Source organism: Pelodiscus sinensis, chromosome 1 (genome assembly GCF_049634645.1).
Source record: "Pelodiscus sinensis isolate JC-2024 chromosome 1, ASM4963464v1, whole genome shotgun sequence".
NCBI lineage: Eukaryota > Metazoa > Chordata > Testudines > Trionychidae > Pelodiscus > Pelodiscus sinensis.
Genome location: NC_134711.1, coordinates 243,223,338 through 243,243,730, shown reverse-complemented (window position 1 = coordinate 243,243,730; position 20,393 = coordinate 243,223,338). Strand labels below are relative to the sequence as shown.

At 38.7% G+C, this 20,393-nt stretch overlaps 1 long non-coding RNA gene across 3 annotated transcripts in view; it reads right to left on the bottom strand.

Annotated features, from left to right (window-relative positions):
• LOC112544556 (uncharacterized) overlaps nt 1-20,165 on the bottom strand; it is a 109,314-nt gene extending 89,149 nt beyond the window's left edge. The window contains exons 1-3 of one of the 3 annotated variants that reach the window (XR_012901442.1): nt 19,920-20,165; nt 11,135-11,228; nt 2,872-3,017 (exon numbers count right to left, since the gene is read on the bottom strand). This is a non-coding gene — a long non-coding RNA (uncharacterized LOC112544556). Of the gene's footprint in view, nt 1-2,871; nt 3,018-3,615; nt 4,011-11,134; nt 11,229-19,919 lie in introns of those variants that run through there. The other 2 variants (XR_012901441.1, XR_003087892.2) reach the window with 2 other exon arrangements.
• Between the last annotated feature and the right edge of the window lie 228 nt (nt 20,166-20,393).

Here is a 20,393-nt window from a genome sequence, read left to right as displayed (position 1 = left end):
CTCCCATGCCTTCAGCAAAGCTTCGATCTCTTCCCTTGAATCAAGACACCTCTCTCACTCCACTTAAATCTATCTCCAGACTCACTTCTTCCATGAAACTTAAGAGACACACTTCTTCCATGAAACTTAAGAGACACACGGATGGAGGAAGGATCAAAATAATTAAAAGGTATACAAATAGAAAGAGGAATGTGTGGTGACGTAAGGAAAAAATCATCTGATCTTATTATTGTCACCATTATATTTCCTCTCCACTCCATCTTTCGTATCTGCATATGCTTCTCATTTGTATGATAATGTGCAACGTGGCTGGTATGTTCTTGGTGAGTAAACATTACTGAGCACACCTCTGGGCTCCCAAAAATAGTGAAAAAAGAGCAGATAATATTCAGGAAGTCCTATGTGTGCATCTGTAACTTGCAGTCAGGACTCCAGAGAACACTCTGAATCAGTTCTCCACCCCTCCCCAGTTATTCTTGCTGCCAAGTATGCTATTGCAAATCCATAGATTTCCAGGCCGGAAGGGGCCATTGTGACCATATAGTGAGTCTAAGCTCCTAAATAGCACAGGCCATACAACTTTCCCAAAATAAACTCTAGGGCATATCTTTTAGACAAACATCTAATCTTGAGTTAAAAATCACTGGTGGATTCTCCATCAGTAGAGTTCCTGGTAAATTGTTCCAATGGTTAATGATTCTCACTGTTAAAAAATGTATGCTTTATTACCATTCTAAATAGGTCTAGCTTCAACTTCCTACCATTGGATCATGTTAAATCTTTCACTGCTAGTCTGAAAAGTCCAATTGCTCTCCATGTAGCTACTTACAGATTTCCTTCAACCTTTTCTATGGCCTAGTCTACACTACACTCACTACATCCCCATCGATCTAACCTATGTAACTTCATCTATGCAAATAGCACAACTGAAGTTGAGGTACTTTCCGTGGTATTTTCCACACAATAAGGTTTGTGGGGGCTGCACTTCCGTCAACTCTGGTGGTATACTGGAGTCGATGGGACAGCAGTCAGAGGAGGATTGAGAAATCAACTGCCAGTGGATTGACCACTGTAGCATTGATCTACCGCGTAGTGTATACATGCTCTTTGTTAAGCTAAATAGATAGAGCTCTTTGAATCTATTGTTATAAGGTAAGTTTCAAATTATTTAATCATTCTAAGGGGCTGAAGCCTCTCCAATTTATTGAACTCCTTGAATTGTGGGAGCTAGAACTGGCCACAGTATTTGAGCAACAGTTGCATTTTGGTAGCAGCATTTGCTTGTTCAAGGCTTTCCAGGAGAGGCCGTACAGAAATTTTCTATAACATAGAATTAATCCATTGTAGCTGGTCAAAAACAAGGAATATTTTTCAAGGTATTTTTTTGGTTGTTTGTTTTGTTTTGGAGAGGAACCTCTAACTGTTGAAAAAAATCTCCCAGCTCTAGAGCTGGCTGAAAATTGAATTGATTTCCTGGGTTGAAATTTAAAATGACTATGGAAAATTTTGTTGCAATGTAAGAATTTGGAAAATGTCACCCAACTCTAGAATCAAGGCCATTGATTGTAAAGTGTTGTGCAAGTAACATGTCATTATGTCTATATCTAGACAGCAACATTATTTCAAAATAACTAGCGTTATTCCGAAATAACTTAGTCCACATCTACACAGCCAGCAGTTATTTCAACATAATGTCAAAATACCATTAAGCTGGAGGACCTCTTACTCTGACTCCTGTAACCCTCATTTTATGAGGACTAAGGGAATTCAAGGAAGAGTTCTCTATTTCGAAATAAGCGCTGTGTAGACAGCACCAAAACTAAAAAATAAGCTATTTCAAAATAAGCTACACAATTGACGTAGCTCAATTTGTATAGCTTATTTCAAGTTACGCCCTGCTGTGTCTAGACGTGCCCTATGTGAGTGACTGTAATAGTTCTAAATAGCATGACTCCTCAGTCAAGAATAGCATCACTTCATTGTAACTAAGCATTATGTAATGTCTTTATTTCAATTTATAACCAACTTTTTTTAAAAAGCCATTCATCCTGGGCTCCCGAATACTTTAATAGAAGTAAAGAACAATTATAATAAAAGTAAGATTTACACCAACAGCTCAATCTAAAATTCAGAAAATATGAAGCTTGGCTGGAATTTTTTTATTAAACTTTCTGAGCTATAATGTACTAGATATACAGTAATTTGATGCACATGTCCACTTAGGGACAGAGGCAGTGTTCAGAGCAACAAGCAGTTCCTGAGATATGCTAAGCATTTATCAGTTTTAATGGGAGTTAATAATATTGAGCCCATTACAGGATACATTCATCACTTTGCAGGATCTATCCCTCTTATACTGCAGTGTACTTAGTCTATTAAGTACAGTGTTATTTTATCAGTGAACTGTATTCTGTTAAATAGATTATTTCTTTAGTAAAGAGTGTACATATTCCTTCATAAATATGCCCTAAAGCCTTCTTATATTTATCAAATATCACCTACTTTTCATTCTTTGTGCACATCCACTGATATGGATTTGCCAGGATGAACACATTACAGCAGAATTTTCAATAATGTTTAATCATAAACTCTGTTAATCCTAAATAAAAATATTAAAGCAATAAATAAAATAATTAAATCATACCCCAATCCTTGGATAATACTCTTGTCATCTATAAATTAATCATAAATTTAAAAGTTTTACTGTATTGTATTATGAAAACCTGAACTTTTTAGTATTCAGTTAGGCATTTTATTAGCGTCTGTAAATTAAACAGCATTTTACATAGCATTAAACCACAGTCGATCCTAAATAGATATTTGCATTCACACTTTCTTAAGCAGAAACGAGATGCTTAGGAAGTGTGCCACTGAAAGGAAAAAGTACAGAATATCTGCAATTTTTGCAGTTTTCCTAGAATATAATATACCTGAATGTGCTGGGGGAGGTGGAGCGTAGTTCTTGTTAGAGGTGCCAGACAGACAGCCTTGAAGAGAGACTAAATATATCAGTTCATCTGTAAAATAAGTAGAGCACAAAAAGCACTTCCAGACTCCCCACATTACCATGCCAAAGTTGTTAAAATCATGCCCCACTTCTAAAAGTGTAGTGGTAAATCAGTCTCTATCCCTATTCATTTTTTCTAGCTATTTACTTTATCTCTCTCCCATCGTGAAGGTCTTCAGTTACATACAAGTCTTTGCAGATATAGGCCTAAATTTGTAGGATCATGACTGCTCTCATAAAATTGGGATAATCCTGAAAAAATATTAAGACATAGAGTGTGAGATTAAATATTTTATCCAAACTAATTGTGACACTAAATCACAACAAATGTTCTCTATGCACAGGTTTTCCTTTACCTAAAAGAAAGCCGTGAAGCAGGATCATTCATCTTTTCCAACTTACTCAAAATTTCACTTTCTGATCCAGCTATGTCTTTTCTTCTATGGGATGTGTTTCTATGGAACATTGAAAGGGTAAAGTATCTCCTAGAATTTCTAAATAATGAAGAAGATGATGATCAAAGAATCATTATTAGTATTAGTGTTCAAATCAATATTTGCATCAGGAATTTTGTAAGAAAAACATTTAAGAACATCTAGGATGACACAATTTATTTGACATTGCCACAATATTACAATATGCAGGCCCACCAACAGGGTGGGAAAAGAGATCACTATCCCTATGGCTCAGCTATTCAAAGGGGCTTGGAATTCCCAGCCACCACCACTGCTACCATGGCAGCAGAGGTGGCCAGAGCCCCGGACCCTTTAAATTGCTGCTAGAATGCCATGCCGTGCACTCCATGTGGTTCTGAGCATTGAGGGAGGGGGAGTCACCATGCTCTGGATGACGTGGAGGATGGGCTGCCCTCAGCCCCTCCTTTTCACCTGAGGCCCCACCCCTTCTGGGAGCACAGGGCTTTCCATTCTCCATCTTGCTCAGGATCCTGCAGAGGTTGTCAGCTCCCCTGAGAACATGGACCCATACTGATAGATAATGACACCTGAGGATAAAATAAATCTCTCTGAAATCAAGATGACAGAAACAATCATACATGTTCTCGAGTACGAAAGGAAAACCAACAAAGAAGGTGCACAAAACCAGCTGGTACTTCTGCTTGTTCAGTGCCTCTTGATGATGGTAAAGGGCAAGAAGACAATTTATACTAATTAATTCTGCATGATTGTGCATGACCTAAGGGACAGAAGTGTTTAAGTACAGAAGATAGATCACTTTGCTTTTAACCACACTTGGGCAATGGGTAAAAAAACAATGTGTAACCATCATGGCTCAGAGCCTGAAAATTCTTTGAAAAAAGGTTGAAACAATCTACGTATTTCCCATTAAAAGCCAATCATTTGAAGGCATTCTACAAGTCTTCCCATGGACATCTTAAGAAGCTCAGCTGAGAGTCCCTGACGTCATTCATATTTGCTGCCTTAGTGCTGTTAAGTCAGAAAAGATGAAAGATTCCTAATTTTCAGGGTTTAACCCTATTTCAACAAGTTTAGAGAGCATTAAAGGGATACCCAAATATTTCAGGGACAGCATAATGGCTACATTGGCCATTGCCACATTGCAGTGCATTTTTTGTTGCAAGGCACTATCCATAGGAGGACATGCTTTAAGAAACAACATTAAGCAATGGAATGAAAGTCTGTTTATTTCCCTGAGCTGTTCAAGCTAACTATGTAAGAAAAATTGATAAATTTGGTTCCTGAATGAGGATTGCATTCCATGGAAGACAAACCTTGAAAGCTTATCAACATGGATTACATTTTTGAAAAGGTGCATGGAGATTTACCTGTGTTTTTTTTCTCAGCTACTATACAAGAAGTATGGCCTGCCTTATTTATTAGAATCCACTCAGTCTACATGAATCCAACCTGCACAAGGGCTAAGAAGACTAGAAATCACTACTCAAGAAGAATGTAATTTGATGTATGTGTGTGGATGTGGGGGTTGTTTCTTTTAATCATTCAAGTCTTCTATGAGTATTCTGTAGCTAAAATAACTGTTAATTAAGGAGAACTAACAACAACATGCTAGAGAGACACATTAAAGGCCTCATTAAAGGATTCTAGATAGGCGATGTTTCATTTCGGCATGCATCCTGTCAATCTTATTATATTTAGGAGTATATTGTAGTATATAGTCTGCAGTAAGTCAAATATCCTTGCTGTGAATCCTGGTAATAGGACATTTTGTTATTAAATTAAATCTACTGTATTTTTTTGTCTCGCTTCCCCAGTCTTATAACAACAATTGTAGCACATATATTTCAAATTGTACTATGGTCACTTAAACCTGTGACTTTAATGTTGCCAAAGAACCTATAATAAACTTTCCTGGGGTTTTTTTTTTTTCAATTTAAAATGATCAGAACGATTTTTAGGGGTAAATTCTAAGATTTAAAATATTAGAGCTTAAAGGTATGTTTCTATGCCCTTATTAAAAATTAAAAATAACTAAGATGGTTTTCAAAACTGCTGATCATTCAGCAACCCTCACTAAGCTAGAAATCTTTCAACGATTGCGTGTTTGTCATTATACATGTGAGTATTCCCATTGACTTCCATGTAGAAAAGGGGAGGTTAACCAGGATTCTGGGGACTAATTTTAAGCACCCATTTTTGAAAATTTTAGTTAACACATTTTGAAGCATGGTGTTTTATCAGTTGACTTTAACATTCCATCTCCTTCTATAGTGACATTAAGGCTGACAAATCAAAATTTATTTATTCTGAGTTTCTCAGGATCAAGCTAGGCTACAAAAACTAGATTGGCTTCTTATGTGCCAGACTGTATGCCACATGGCTCAGTCCTGGGCCCAGTTCTGTGCTCAGCCCATAATCTAACACTCAGCAGTCCTCTTTAAGCCCAGGCCCTAAGTACAGGGCTGGGCAAGCAAATAAACACAGTTCCAATCTTTAGGTGATCCCAGACATTAGGGCAGGGTGGGGCAGCCAAATAAACACAGTTCACAGTTAAAGTAAATCCAGGCCCTGGTTCAGGTCAGGACAGACAAGCAAACACAGTTCAGCAGTTAGTAAGCCCAGGCCCTGGTGCACAGCAGGGAAGGTAAACAAACCACACTCCACAGTTTAAGTGAGCTCAAGCCCTGGTGCAGGGTGGGGCAGGCAAACACACAAAGATCACTTGCAGTAGAGGGGAAGATTGCCACCCAGTATGTGGGGGAACAGGAGGGACAGAAACCCTCCCTTTCCCACAGTGTCCTGACCTATGGTCCTAGCATGGTAGCCCCAGCTGCCACTGGGGTCAGTGCGGATCCTGCCCCTATTCACTATAGAGACCTAGAGACGTGCCAAAAGCAGGTTTTAATTTTTAAAAAATTCAAGACATTTATCATATTGATTTGACTGAACGTGTACATATATTTTCAGTCTGATCAATAAATTGAACAAATAATGCAAAAAATGTGAAAAAATGTGATATTTGGCAAATAAATTATTTGATGAATATTATTTGAGCAAATATAGCCAGATTGCATCCCAGCTGATATGTTATAGCCAAATCTATTTAGAGTACATTTTTTGATTTCATGAAAATTTAGTACACAAAACTGAAGTTTCAGCTGCTGTTAACTGCCATGGTCTTTCAAATGCACAGAACCATGACTGACATAGTGGCTTTGACTATGCTTTCATTTACACCAAAATAACTCCACTGGAATTTGTGCCACTTCAAAGTCAGTCTGAAAGAAATCAGAATCAGGCCTGCTATATTTTAATGTTTACCACAGTAGCAGCTGGTACTGCTCACAATCAGACCAGTTTGCAACACATGCTTTCACTAACATGCAAGCTAAGCCAGGGTGGAAAGCAAAGAGGGTGGATATAATTATCCCACCCACTTGCCCACAACTTCCTCAGAAAATCACACATTATGATTTCAAGAACAGATTAATATTGTACAAGTAAATACAGTCCACATTTGCTACATTCATCTGCTATCTCATGTTCTTTTCTTCAGCATGATCAAAATATTGGCAAGTAAAAAAGATTTGATGTTTCAGTCAGCACTACTATGGCTCCACAGCAAGCACAGAACTTTCTGGAAAAAAGAATCTGTGAGATTCATTACGGTCCCATTTCAGCACAGCATTAATCATGTGCTCAACTGCTTTGTGAATAGGGATGGATTATTAAATCAGGGCGTCAGTGAGCTAAAAAGGTTACTAAGATTAAGTTGGGGTGCTGAAACTAGGGGGGGCTGTGGATGCGGCAACATTCCTAACCAGAAATTGTTTCCATCCAACAGAGCGTTTTCCAGTTGCTTCATTGACTCCCAGCACCCCCACTATCCACATTGTTCCAGCCCCCGAGGAGTAGCCTCAACACTTCTCATTATAAAGTTCTATTTTGCGTAAGTAATTGTCTATTAATGGACTGATGTAAATATTCAACAGCATACCAAAAAGGTAAAACTTTCTTTTTCCATGGGAGTGAAAAATAAAAATTTTAAAACAAATTACTCGGTGGCAAATGTGTACTGTATGTAATGTTTATTTAGATTTCATATGCAAAAAGGTTCCCATATACAAGCTCTAGGCAGTCTGACAACTAATTAAACTGTTAGCCCATATAGGAATAGCATAACACCAAAAAGGAAATTAGTTTATTAGCCAATAAATCAAAGTAGTGGAACGCCCCTTTCCCTTTCAACTTGGGTATGACTTTTGCTGTCGGCTCTGAAAGTCAGTTATGTTGTACTCAGAGGGGGATGGGTCACATATTCTACAATATATAAAATATAATTACTTGTTTGCATTACAGTGCCACCTCGAGACCCCCAGCTAGGGACGAGATATCAGTTATTTCAGTCACTGTACACACATAACAAAGACACCATTTGTGCTTTTTATCTATGGCCCTGATCCTGCAAAGACTTACACGTGTTTCACTTGAAATCAATTTATAGTGGGTAAAGTTAAGCAAGTGGAGGATATATATTTATATATATTGTGACAAGGTCAGGCCAGAGGGCTGCTGCAGAGTGGGGAAAAGACAGCCCCAAAAGGGTAAAAGGCCTGCTAATTAGAGGTGGATGGCTACAGGACAATTAGGAGCAGCTGGCAGGGAGCTGGCCCAGGTGGATTGGGCCAGCTGACTCCACTTCAGGCTTGCCGGAGTCTTTTAAAAGCCTCCCCAGTTAGAGAGAGAGAGAGAGGAGAGGAGGAACAGAGAACAAGAGTGAGAGACAAAGTAACAACAGTTATAGATATAGAGACAGCAGGGGAGGAATTCCCAGGAGGAGTGGTTGAGTTCCCTACCCCAAAAAACCAGCTGCAAATGTTGCTGGCCCAGGGAAAGAGGGGCCTTGCCACAAATATATGTATATTTTCAGTTGACCAGTTTACATTTGCCAAGCCCTGTATCTTTGACTGCTGTCACACAATAGAGAAAAGAACAATTCTAAACTGTTTATTCTAAATCTGCTGAGAATGACCTAAATGTTTGGAACTGGAATATGAAATTGCCATTGGGGAGCAGTTATTTAATAATGGACTATCGCCACAATGAAGTCTTAATCAGTTCAGTATCCATTTCATGTGCAATCATAAATCCCACAGTATACATGACCTCTAAGGTTAGTTTATGTTGGATTATAATTTGAATCCCTGAAGACCATGATAGTTAAGAGAAATTACTATTGACTATTAATCATTTTAAAGAGTTTTCCAAAATATACTCAATGTACAACTTATGAGTATATGCTGAATTACAAAAAAATATAGTTGGGGACCTATATATTTCCATAAATATATAACATTTTCAAAAAAAAAGTGCTACCTAATTCCCATCCAAAAAAATTTAGTTTACTGAAACTTCAAGAAAATAACTCCAAGTGCAGTCATGTTATAGGCATTCTCTATGGACCTTTCTGAAACAGAACCCTCCAGAAACAATTTTATGAATGTTTGATTTATTTAATTTAAAAAAGCTTAAAAGGAGAAAAGTTAGCATGACTGACTGCAATCCACATTACCCCCTCCCCACACACACACATTTCGCATTCCAACAAAATGGAAATGCCTGATATGGTCAGAGTGTTTGTGACTTGTGGCTGCTTAGAAGAGATGATGAATAAATTTTAGGTTTTTCAGCTAACTAGCTACTTAAGAAAGAAGGCACTATAAGCCAAAACCTTTCTGAATCATGTCAGCTAGTAAATCCCTGTCTCCAAGTCCCCCATCTTAACTAAAATGAAATGATTATTCTCAATTATCATACAAATATATGTGTTTGCACGCATAATGGAGACAAGGTACTAAATTAGAACTTGGAGGGAAAACACAGTTTAGTGTATTTAGCAGGTCTTTGAGAATATCCCTTATCACACCAGTCATTATAATTCATAGATATATCACTAGTCAGAAAATAAGTTCATTTTATGGTTAAATCACTGGGCTGGGAAGCAATAATACAATGTTCATAGCTCTGCTACAGATGTTATACCTGCAGTAAGTAATTTTCTCTGTTCCCTATCTATAAATGGGAATAATATTACTTCCTTTTTCCCATTCCTTGCCTAGTTTATTGTTTTAGGTTATCTGTCCTTCAGAGGATCAACTGTATTTTACTATGTGTCTATAGAACACAACAAAAAAATGGAGCCCTTAACCAGTTTAGCCCTTCTAGCTGCTGTGGTATCATGATATAGTATGATATCATGCTATGATAACATCACCTAAGGCTACATATAATTAGAATAAAAGATTTTTCTACTACTTTCCAATATTAATATTTGTTTTTACATAAGCGCCCCAGGCTTTTTTCTGTGAATTTAAGAGTCTGGCAAGAGTCATGCCACTGAAGAGTATGCCATGATTTATGAGAAAAGAAAGAAAGAACAACAAAACTTATCTGCTAGTTCTTTGTAAAATAGAGCTGGCATTTTAACAACAGGGTTTTCTATGCAACATCCATCTAAATTGGCATCTGAAAACCTTTAGGGCTGCAGCAGCAGAAGCATGCTAGCACTATCTTCATTCAGAATAGCAGTGTAAAATAAAACAAAAACAAGATTACTAGACTTGGTTTTACTAAGTGGTAGGTACTGTTGTTTAAAAGATATTTAAATAATGTCACTATGTTTCATAACATGATTACCTAAAAAAAATAATGGTTGAAAAAACTAGCTTTCCCACCACGACTATCCCCACTCCTTTTTTTGTACTCCTGGTTTGAAACCTTCACTTTACATCTCTATCCTGAAAGAGAAGAGGGTGGCTGTGTGTGATTGGCCTAACTCATCACTGAGTGCATCATGTGATGATCTAAACAGAGATGGAAATAATAATCCAGCATCAAGGTTTAAAACCCCACACCCTTTTGTTGCAAAGGCAGTGGTATAAATGTAACTCTTCACTATGAAGGGTGAACAAGAATGAGGAAGGCAAAAGAACACACAGACACAAACAGCTGTCATCAGATTCTCTTATCCTTTTTGCAAAATTTAGGACTCAAGTACTGCAGAATTACAAAGGTTAACTGTACCTTAATAGTTCACCAAAGGACATATAGTAAATGTGTGTGCATGTAGCAGATTGATGTAAAAGGGACATTTTGAGAAGCTATAATTTAAAGACCAACATCATTTGCATGGGTGCTTTTATTCATGTTCATTTTAAATTGTTTGAAGAGATATTGCTTATCTTTAAAATGTTTGCCTTTCTAATAATTTATCCACCTGTTTAAAAAATATGGCTGCTGTAATTTAGGCTTTTAATTGAATTAATTATCTTTTGACATTTTCTTGGAAAAAGAAGTTCCCTGTGTGGTTTGCTTTTTCACTCACAATTTAACATTAGTACCATGTAAGCATTTTAGTCAGGAAAATGTGATTTACAGCCATGTACAAAATTCTTAAAGACACCCTGACAAGTCAGTTGCTAACCTCAAGGACTGCTTGCTTATGTGAGGGACAGAAGCCTGAACTGAATCTGAAATTTTTGCTCCCAATAATAAACAACAAATGTAAAGAATTATAGTACTGACAGCAAAATGTTTCTAACCTCCAAGATGTCATTAACTCAGGTTGCTTGTGTAATTGCTATAATGTTACCATTTAGCTCACTAACTGCAGTCTAGATCTTGCTCATACCTGGATATGCCTTAACTTTCCTTTCATGTTTCGACTGCAAATGTTCCATTGGCACATTCCTGTTGCTTGAAGTTGTCAGACGAGAAAGTTAACTCTGTCAATAAACAAAGACTTTTTGATATTTTCCTAAGCTTTTGCTGAGTGATCCATGCATATTTAACATTTAATAAAATTACAAGAACTGCATCACCATTGTATAAGTGTCATGATGGGTGACCAAAAAACCATTGTCAGCAAAAAGACAACTGAGGAGGGTTTTTTCCCTATTGGCTGTCATTTTTTTAATGTTGACTGTTACAATGTAGGTATTGAATCATGTTCCTGATCTCCTTAACTACAAATCTTTATCCTTTAGCTAAAAGGATACTGCCAGCTCCCATTTATATTATAATTTTTACTCTTTTATTTTTTTCATATAAGCCTCCTAGCAGTTTAGAAATTAGTTCAGGTCTACCGATTTTGTGCTTTCCCTCAAGATATATGTACCTACTAAAAGATGCACCCAGCGTTGCTCGGGTCCTTAATTCAATTGATTTGTGTTTTTTGGAATATAAATTTAAATTAAAATGTACATACTTTGTTTTTTTATATCATTGCTCTGGGAGGTGGGGCTGGAGGATGAGGGGATCAGTATGCAGGCTGCCCCAGAGAGAGAGGACTACCCCAGCTCTGTCCAGCTCTGTCTTACCACAGCAGGAGCTTGCGGCCAGGTGAGAAGCATCTTTCCATCGCTGCTGCAGCTCCAGTGCACACAGCCAGGGAAGGGGTGCATGCCCCCGCTGGGGCAGGGGCAGGTCCAGGTTTGTCTGCCCCCTGGAATCCCCAGCCAGAGTGAGGAATGCAGCAAACTGCATTTTCCAGAAATGTCCCTGTATGAATCATAGATGGGGGAGAGCATCAGCTCCTCCTCCCACTGCCCTTTCTGAAGAGCACCTGGGTGTGGGAGGCTCAGGGCTGGGGTAGTTCAGACAGGAGGGTGCATCTTTCACATGCCTGATGACTCTATCTCAATTCTGAATGTTTTATGAGAAATCCCATTCTAGGTGCATCCCCAATTTTCCGGCACAACCAAGCCTTTACCTTGGTTTGTCAGGGTTTGGGGGATGAGGAGGTGCTCAGGGCACGGGGTTGCTGTGAGGGGTGTTGTAGTCAGGGTTGGGGAGCAAGAGAAGGCTCAGGACAGGAGGCTGCTGAAGTCAGGGTTCAGAGTGAGGAGGGGCTCAGGGGCTGGGAATGTGAGGGAGCAGGGAACTGGCAGGGCTGTGATGGCCAGGAGGTGTCTCCCCAGGGCTGGCCACAGTGTTAGTCACACTGGCTGGGGGGCAGGTTGGGAAACTTAATAATATATAGAGATATACCTATCTTATAGAGCTGGAAGAGATCTTGAGAGGTCATCAAGTCCAGTGCCCTACCCTCACAGCAGGACTAAGTACCATCTCTGACAGATTTTTGCCCCAGATTCCTAAATGGCCCTCTCAAATATTGAGCTTAGAACCCTGGGTTTAGCAGGCCAATGCTCAAACCACTGAGCTATCCCTCCCCCACTTAACCTTCACTCCTTCCCTGTGGTAGCCCAATGGAGTTATAGCTCTCTCAGTGCCCATCTCTGGCTCCTTGCTCCCCTCCTTGTCCCCCTCCCCTCCATGGTCATTACACAGTATAACTATCCCTTCTAGCAGCCCCCTCTCTTTCTGTGTTATGAAAAACAATCCCATTCCAGGCACATAGTATTTTCCTGGCACAACCAAAGCCTGACCTTGCTTTAAGTTATGATAAGAAAAAGCCGCATACCAAATTTGGTGGTCCTAGTTTTCACTGCTTAGGGGGAGTTCTTGAACAAATGGACTCACAGATGGATGGAGACACAGACAGACACAAACTTTCTCAAAGATATAATAATAAATCATGGTTGAAATGGATCTTTTAAGCTTGATTCTCTAGGTGCCTTAAAAGAATTGTTTGTTGCTTCCTGAATGCAGAGCCATCAGAGGGTACATAAGAGCATGACATAATATTGTTTTAAAGGTCTTACAAAAATAATGCCAAACTTTTTTTTAGAAAATTCACATATCTGATGTTTTCAATATGATGTTAAATATATATTTAAAACCCAAAGGAAATCCTATTTCAACTGACAAATATTTTAAAATAGACAAGGTAAAACTCAATCCTAATTGCCAGCGAAGCTTGCAAGGGAGAGAAGTGATCTTGCAGAAAATTTTGCCAAGAAAACTTGTTTTTTCTTGTTTTCATTGAACTTTTCCACTGAGAAATCGAAAGTCCAAAATATTTCCAACAAAAAGTGCAAAAATTTTGAGGAAAAGGAACACATTCTGCAAAAATAAATAAATACATACATACATAAATTTATTAGTAAAACCCATTTTCCGTTGAGTCAAGACAGAAAATTTCCAACCAGCCCTAGTTGACATAGCCTCTTTAAACATTTTTTAAATTTGTCTTTTAATTTTATTAAACAAATCCTCCCTTCATTTTAGAAAGTTATCATTAATTTATATCATTTATATCATTAATTCATATAATTAATATTACAGTATGATTAATTTATAGTAGTGACTAAGGATATCATGATCAGGTCTCTCTCTCTCTCTCTCTCTCTCTCTCTCTCTCTCTCTCTCATTCATTCCTTACTCCTTCAAATCATAACTTTGCATATTTGGTGTAAAACCAAAAGTGATGGTTTTTTAAAGACTGAAGAAAATCCATTTTAACATTTTTAGTTAAACTCATTAACCCTCCATCTTCTTTGAACCTTCTAAATTCATATCTCTCTTATCTGAGATGTGTAAAATTGGGCACAACATTCAAGGTTTGCTTCAATGACATATTTATCATTGAATGCTTTCTAACACTTTTTTAAAATGCTGCTATAGAAGAGAGCTATCTTTACTAAGTGATACACAAAGACTCCCAAGTCATCTCTCCACCCCCCCCCCCCCGCCATACTCTTACATTCCAATCTCTCACTATATGCGTTTAGAAATTTTTTACCAATATCTTTACTTTGCTCCAATTTAAATAAATTTGTTCAGTTCAATTCCCAATTTCAGTAAGTACACTGTTCTTCTCACTTGCTAAGTTACACCATTAGCTATTTTTATCAACACTCTGTCTAAATAATTAACAAATTCAAAAAAATTAAACAATCCTACCCCCAGTACTACCATTCAGGAACTCACTACCATTGCTAATTTTGGTTGGATGCTTTCCCAGAGGTTTCATCACGTTATAATCTTTAATTCCTGAAGATTCCAGAACAATCCAGGAGATTTGGTAACCCTACACTCACTATTAGTTTATGTCTACTTTTTGGAGCAGTCGGTAACTACAATTAATAGGAAACAACTTCTAAGAAGAGAAGAAAATTATATTAACTCCAATTATTAACAAATATGAATCATTTTAAACATAGAAATCCCAATTCATGCTTAACATTCCTATGCTGCACTGGGAACTTCTATTCCAAGCCCCAACATTCCTTCTGGCATGTAAATTACTTCCCTGATGTTCATAAACAATTGCCAGTGCTATGAAGCTTGTAGCCAGCCAGTCACAACCTTTCCCCCCACTTGGAACATAGCTGGCTCAACACGACTTCCCTCTCCCTCATTTTCCCTCTTAGGAAATTTGCTCAAACTGTAGCTATCATGTTGAGTAGCTGTGGTCTAGACAGTTCCTGTTGGAAAGTCCCCACTAATGTTAGATGCTTGTTAAAATCACATTGTCTTAATGGGATTAATTGTATTCATACTTATGAATATGTAACCTGTCAGTGTATGCATGAAGAAGTATGAGTGAGAAACCGCCAATCATAAAGTAGATTAGTATGCATTACCTTTTATGGCTAAGGAGACCTCCTGTAAAGGGCATAAATTGATGTGACCGGTAGTCGGGGGGAGGGGGTCTTCCCTCAGAAAGATGAAACAGCACACCAAAACTTGGGATTGGACTGGAAGCAGTAGAGCCCTCCTATGGAATCAAAGGGACCCAAGGGAACTCTCACTGCCTCACTGCCAAATCTCCAGGGAAGCTGTGACCCAGCCAGTCTCATCCACCTCTAAAATCGAAACTAACTCTTGCTGCTGGCAGCCTGCCTCCAAACTGTCAGCATGAATGTGATCTGTATGTGTGTGAATATTGCCATACTATTAAGAATCTTTACTAATAAACAAACTTGAGTGCTACTCAAGTTCACCCTTTGTCTGGGCTTATTCCTTGGCTGATTCCAAGAGCAGACAACAAAGCTCTAACTTTCATGAGGCAGTGTTACCCAGTGGATGGAGCACAAAATAGAACTCATCTGTCTATTCCTGGTTCAACCACAGGTCTGCTGAGTTTCATTGGATAAGTCACTTCACCTCTCTCTGTGACATATGTAATACGTGTACAATGATAGTGACAGACTCAGTAATGCACTTTGAGTCTTATGGATGGAAATCATTATATAAGAGCTTGCTGTTATCAATAGTTCAATGAGTAACTCCACCTAGTACTAATTTGTATGTTATCAGAGAGCAAGTGAACATATTGAGAAACAGAAGTAGCAGGGGGCAAATACCCCTTTGCTTAAAGCACATAAACTGGATGGGGATGTGTACACACAACAGGATTGAGGCAGAGTGAATCAGATTTCTTATCCAATAATGAAGGGTACAGTCCAAATAATGGAAAGAAAATAACTCTAATTTTCTGCAAGAAGAGGATTCACCTGTGGCCAATCTTAGAAAAGTGTGGGTTTCTGCTTCTGCCTTGCTCACTGTGAAATATAGGGATGCCTTTGAGAGCCACAGGTATATTGAGAATTACCTTGTCTTAAAGTAGTTCTGTCTCATTTCTCCTCACTACTACTATACAAGTACACTCCTTACATCCCAGATCTCATTATTTTCTACTTCCTCTTTGTTCCCTTCTCTAGTACAAACTGCCTTCCTAACCGCTACACTCTAATCTGTATGCTCTCTTCTCTCTTGTCACTAAATTCTACAGAGAAATTCCTTGGCCCTGTGAAGGCAACAGCAAACTCCCATTGATTTCAACAGGGTCAGGCTTTCACCTCTGTCTACTCTCTCTTCACCCTCCCTTTTCATCTCTCAGGTGATACCTAGCTTTCTTTCAAATCCCATCTCAGAAAACAATTCTTAGGCATGAATTTTTTGTGCAATGAATGCGTCTGATTCCTGCTTCACCTAAAACACATAGCAGCATCCTTTGAACAAAAGAAGCTTGATCTAATTGATCTAGTTAGATAAAGCTTAGAACTAGGGAATTAAAACAGGCTGTCATCCTGGTTCTGCCACTGACTTGATTTGTAAGAGTGAGTAAGCCATTTAACTCTTTGGTGCTTATGAATACCCCTCAGCACAATTATTATTGCCTGCCTCAAATATTGCAAGGTTTGTGTCGTTAATATTTGTAAAGGGTTCTATGGAGTTGTTGTCACATCAACAGTCTGATTCATAAAAATTATCATGGGTCATAAGAAATTGTGGGTCCACACTACTCAGCAGGGAGGTACATTAGGGTAATATGGAAGCTTTCCCCATCAGTACCCATGCTATTGTTCCCCCCATAGAGAGAGGCCCTTTTTCTATCTGTTTGCCCCATCTTATGAATGCAGCATATACTTCAGAAAAAAATAATTAGAAGAATTAAAGATGTGCTGTTATTATTAAACAAAATAAATACATTATTTGAATGCAACTGAAACTAAAGGAAGCAAGGAGAGAAATAAAAATTAGAAGTGGAGAAAGATTAAATAAATTGTCAAGATCCCAAGTTTACATTACAAATAATCAAAATGGAAACAAATAAAAGTGATAAATAATTAGTAGATATTTTAACTACTGTGGTACAAACAGTTGCCTTTCTATCATGCCACTAGATTAGCTTTTGTATGAGTATGGGTTTTGAATATCTAGGGCAATTATTTAATACTTGATAATTAGTTTACCAAAAGCTAAGGCATCTTTTTTTAAACGAAGTTCTCAAAATTCCATATAAAGCTAGAAACTGGTCCAATTCCTGGCTTTGGTTTCATGGATTGTCAGTTAATTTACATGTATTTCAGCTGCAGTAATCTGATGGAGAATTAAATAAATGATTATGATCTCATAATATATAAATCAATTCCATTCTTTATTAGAAATTTTTCACAAAGAGTATTAGATAATTAGGCTGTTATATAGTAACTCATGCATATCAAATATCACAGCCAAGAAGGTTAATTGAAGCTCCCTCTTCATCATTGTAAATGTCTTCAAACTGCTTTGACTGGGTCAAGTTGAAACAAAAAGGTACACTCTAATAAGTGCTCTGAACAAATTAATGGCAGAAAAACACTAATGGGAATAATATATTTCTTTGCATATTTATGGATTTTTAAGAGAATATTACTCTAATAATTCTTCCTGGAACTTATTCCTTTACACCAAGCCTCACTTACTAAAATATAAAATAAATTGTGTGTGTGTGTGTTTGTGATGTGTGTTTGTGTGAAAACATAAGAACAGCCATACTGGTTCAGACCAAAGGTCCACCTAGCCTGGTATCCTGTTTTCCAACAGAGGCCAATGTCAGGTGCCCCAGAGGGAGTGAAAAGAACAGATAATCATCAAGTGATCCCTCTCCTGTAATCCATTTCCAGCCTCTGACAAACAGAGGCTAGAGACACCATTCCTACCCATCCTGGCTAATAGCCATTGATGGACTTAACCTCCATGAATTTATCTAGCTCTTTTTTTGAACCCTGTTAAAGTGGCCCGTGTGTGTGTGTGTGTGTGTGAGAGAGAGAGAGAGAGAGAGAGAGGGAGAGAGAGAATGAACTTTGACCTAGTCTACACTTAAGACCTAGCTACATCACTCAGGTCTATAAAAAAAAGTGTGTCCAGTGCAACATACTTCACTATAATCCCTACTGTAAATGCAGCCAGGTCAACAGAAGACTCCTTCCATTTACTTAACTACCACCTATCAGAGAGATGGACCACCTACATTGACAGAAAAACCCCTTCTATTGATATAGGAAGTGCACTTGTATCCCTGTTATATGAGCGTCCCTAATCCTGGAACCCCCGTGGTTCAAACCCTGGCAGGGGGAGGAGGAAGTGGCTCTGTATGTTGCTGCTCTCCCTCCCTGCAGCCGGGGGAACGGCAGTGCAGAGCATTTCTCTGGAGGCTTTTCCCCATCTGCCTCTCTAATGGTAGGGGGCAGTGCCTGGGGGGGGGGGGGCGGAGGAACAAAGCCACATATGCCACTGGGAACAGGGTGGCAAGTAAACACCCCATCACCATCCCCTTCACCTTCCTTCTGTCCCTCCCAGGCCCTGCACCCCTCACCCCAGTACACTCCTGCACTTCCCTCCCATGTGTTCCTGTCTATGTTACATGTGAAATAAAATCGCAGTACTTTGCAAAATGTTTGTATTTTCACCTTCAAAACAAAAAATAGGCATGAACACTCATGGTCTGGAAAATTCCACAATCCAGCAGTCTGTTGCCTAAAATTGCCAGATTAAATAGAGTTTCAAGTGTATTAACACCCTGGTGCTATAACAGAACATTTGCAACACCATGGCGTAGTGAGGACTTACCCTGAATCATTATTTGTCAGTAATTACTATACAGCGGTAACAGACATGCTACATTTTTCTCTATGTTTGGAATAGGAAATTCAGGGTTTGGCACTGACCAGGGATGCTGACAGCCTCCACAGGCCCCTGGGCAAGGTATGGGGGGGTGGGGAGGGAAATGCCAAACTTTTGGAATGGCAGGGCCTTAGTTAGAATGGGTGGAACCTGAGGCAGCCAGCCCAGAGTGCTGACCAGCCTTACACACCCCCAGTCCTTAGTGCTGCCCCGAGTGTGAGGCATAGCAGCCGGTGGAGATTTAAAGGGCTCAGAGCCCCAGCCACAGATGTTGCCACAGTAGCAGCAGTGGCAGCTGGGAGCCCTGGGCTCCTTTGAATCACTGGCCCCCAGGGCAACTGCAGGCTTGGCACCGACTGACAGTTTTAACTAAGCCAAATAAATATGTAACCTCAACATGTACAGTATTCCCTCATTTAATACAGGATGTGTCTGGAACGCTGCTAACATAAATATTAACTACATGCAAACCTAAATTAGGCACCAGTTCAACACTATGCTTAGTGGTAGGCTAAGCCCCGTATGTCCCCACAGGACCATTGAAGTTTTGGGCACTAGGGTCTGCCATCATGGCATTACTTCGAGAATTGGGGCCTTGGTTATCTAAAGCAATTGGCAAGTTTTTAGCCACCTCCATTTTGGTCACCTCCATTTTGACTGTGTGCTAACTGTTGGCAAATGATGATTTCTTAACAGCAGCCATAGGACATATAAAAATTATTGTGCTCTTTTTTTCTTTTCTTTTATAATGGATTTTTCAAGAGAGAGCCTTGTGTGACTAGTTTATGTGATGCTATTGTCATTTACTCATTTTTCTGACTTCACTCCCATTGGCATAAAAGCTAACTGTGCTACTATATTCTTTATTTCAGATTTCCTCTCCTCCTAAGCTTCACCTCCTCCTCCTTCCTCCCTCCCTCCCCCCATAAATATCCCCTCTGTATTCCTTTTTATAAAGAGCCTTTAACATGATGGTGTCAAAGGAGCCTCTAAGTACTACTGCTACAAGCTTTTAATCCATTCTCATGGAGGAAGTTTTAAACAATTATCAAAGTATCATGGCCAACCCTATTAAAGGCTACCTAACACCTCATCAGAAATATTGAAAAGTGTTCACTTACACAATTTTGTCTATATGTCCTCTATTTCCTGTTTTTAATTCCTCCCTCTCTTATTTATTACAAGGGACATTTGCATGAAAACAGCATCTTTGTTTCTTTAGGTATTCATCTGCTCTGACCCATTTGTAGTATCATCCTCTTCCCGCTGAAGTCAAGGGGAATTTTAATGTTGAGATCAATGGGGGCAGAAGCAGTCCTGAGGGCTTGATCCTGAAAAAATGCTGGACACCATCAAGTCCTATTGAATTTGACAGAAAACATGTGGTGCTCATACACTTTAAAACATAATTCCCTTTTTGTGACACTGCAATTAGCTGTTGCACTAATGCTTATGATGTCATCGGGGATTATGACTTTATTTGAGAAGCAAGCAGCAGGAGCAGATGAATTGTTAAATAAAGAAAGCCTTCTCTTTTCATGCAAATATCCCTAGTAACACAAATGAGAAAGATAAAATAGAAAATTCAGGACTCA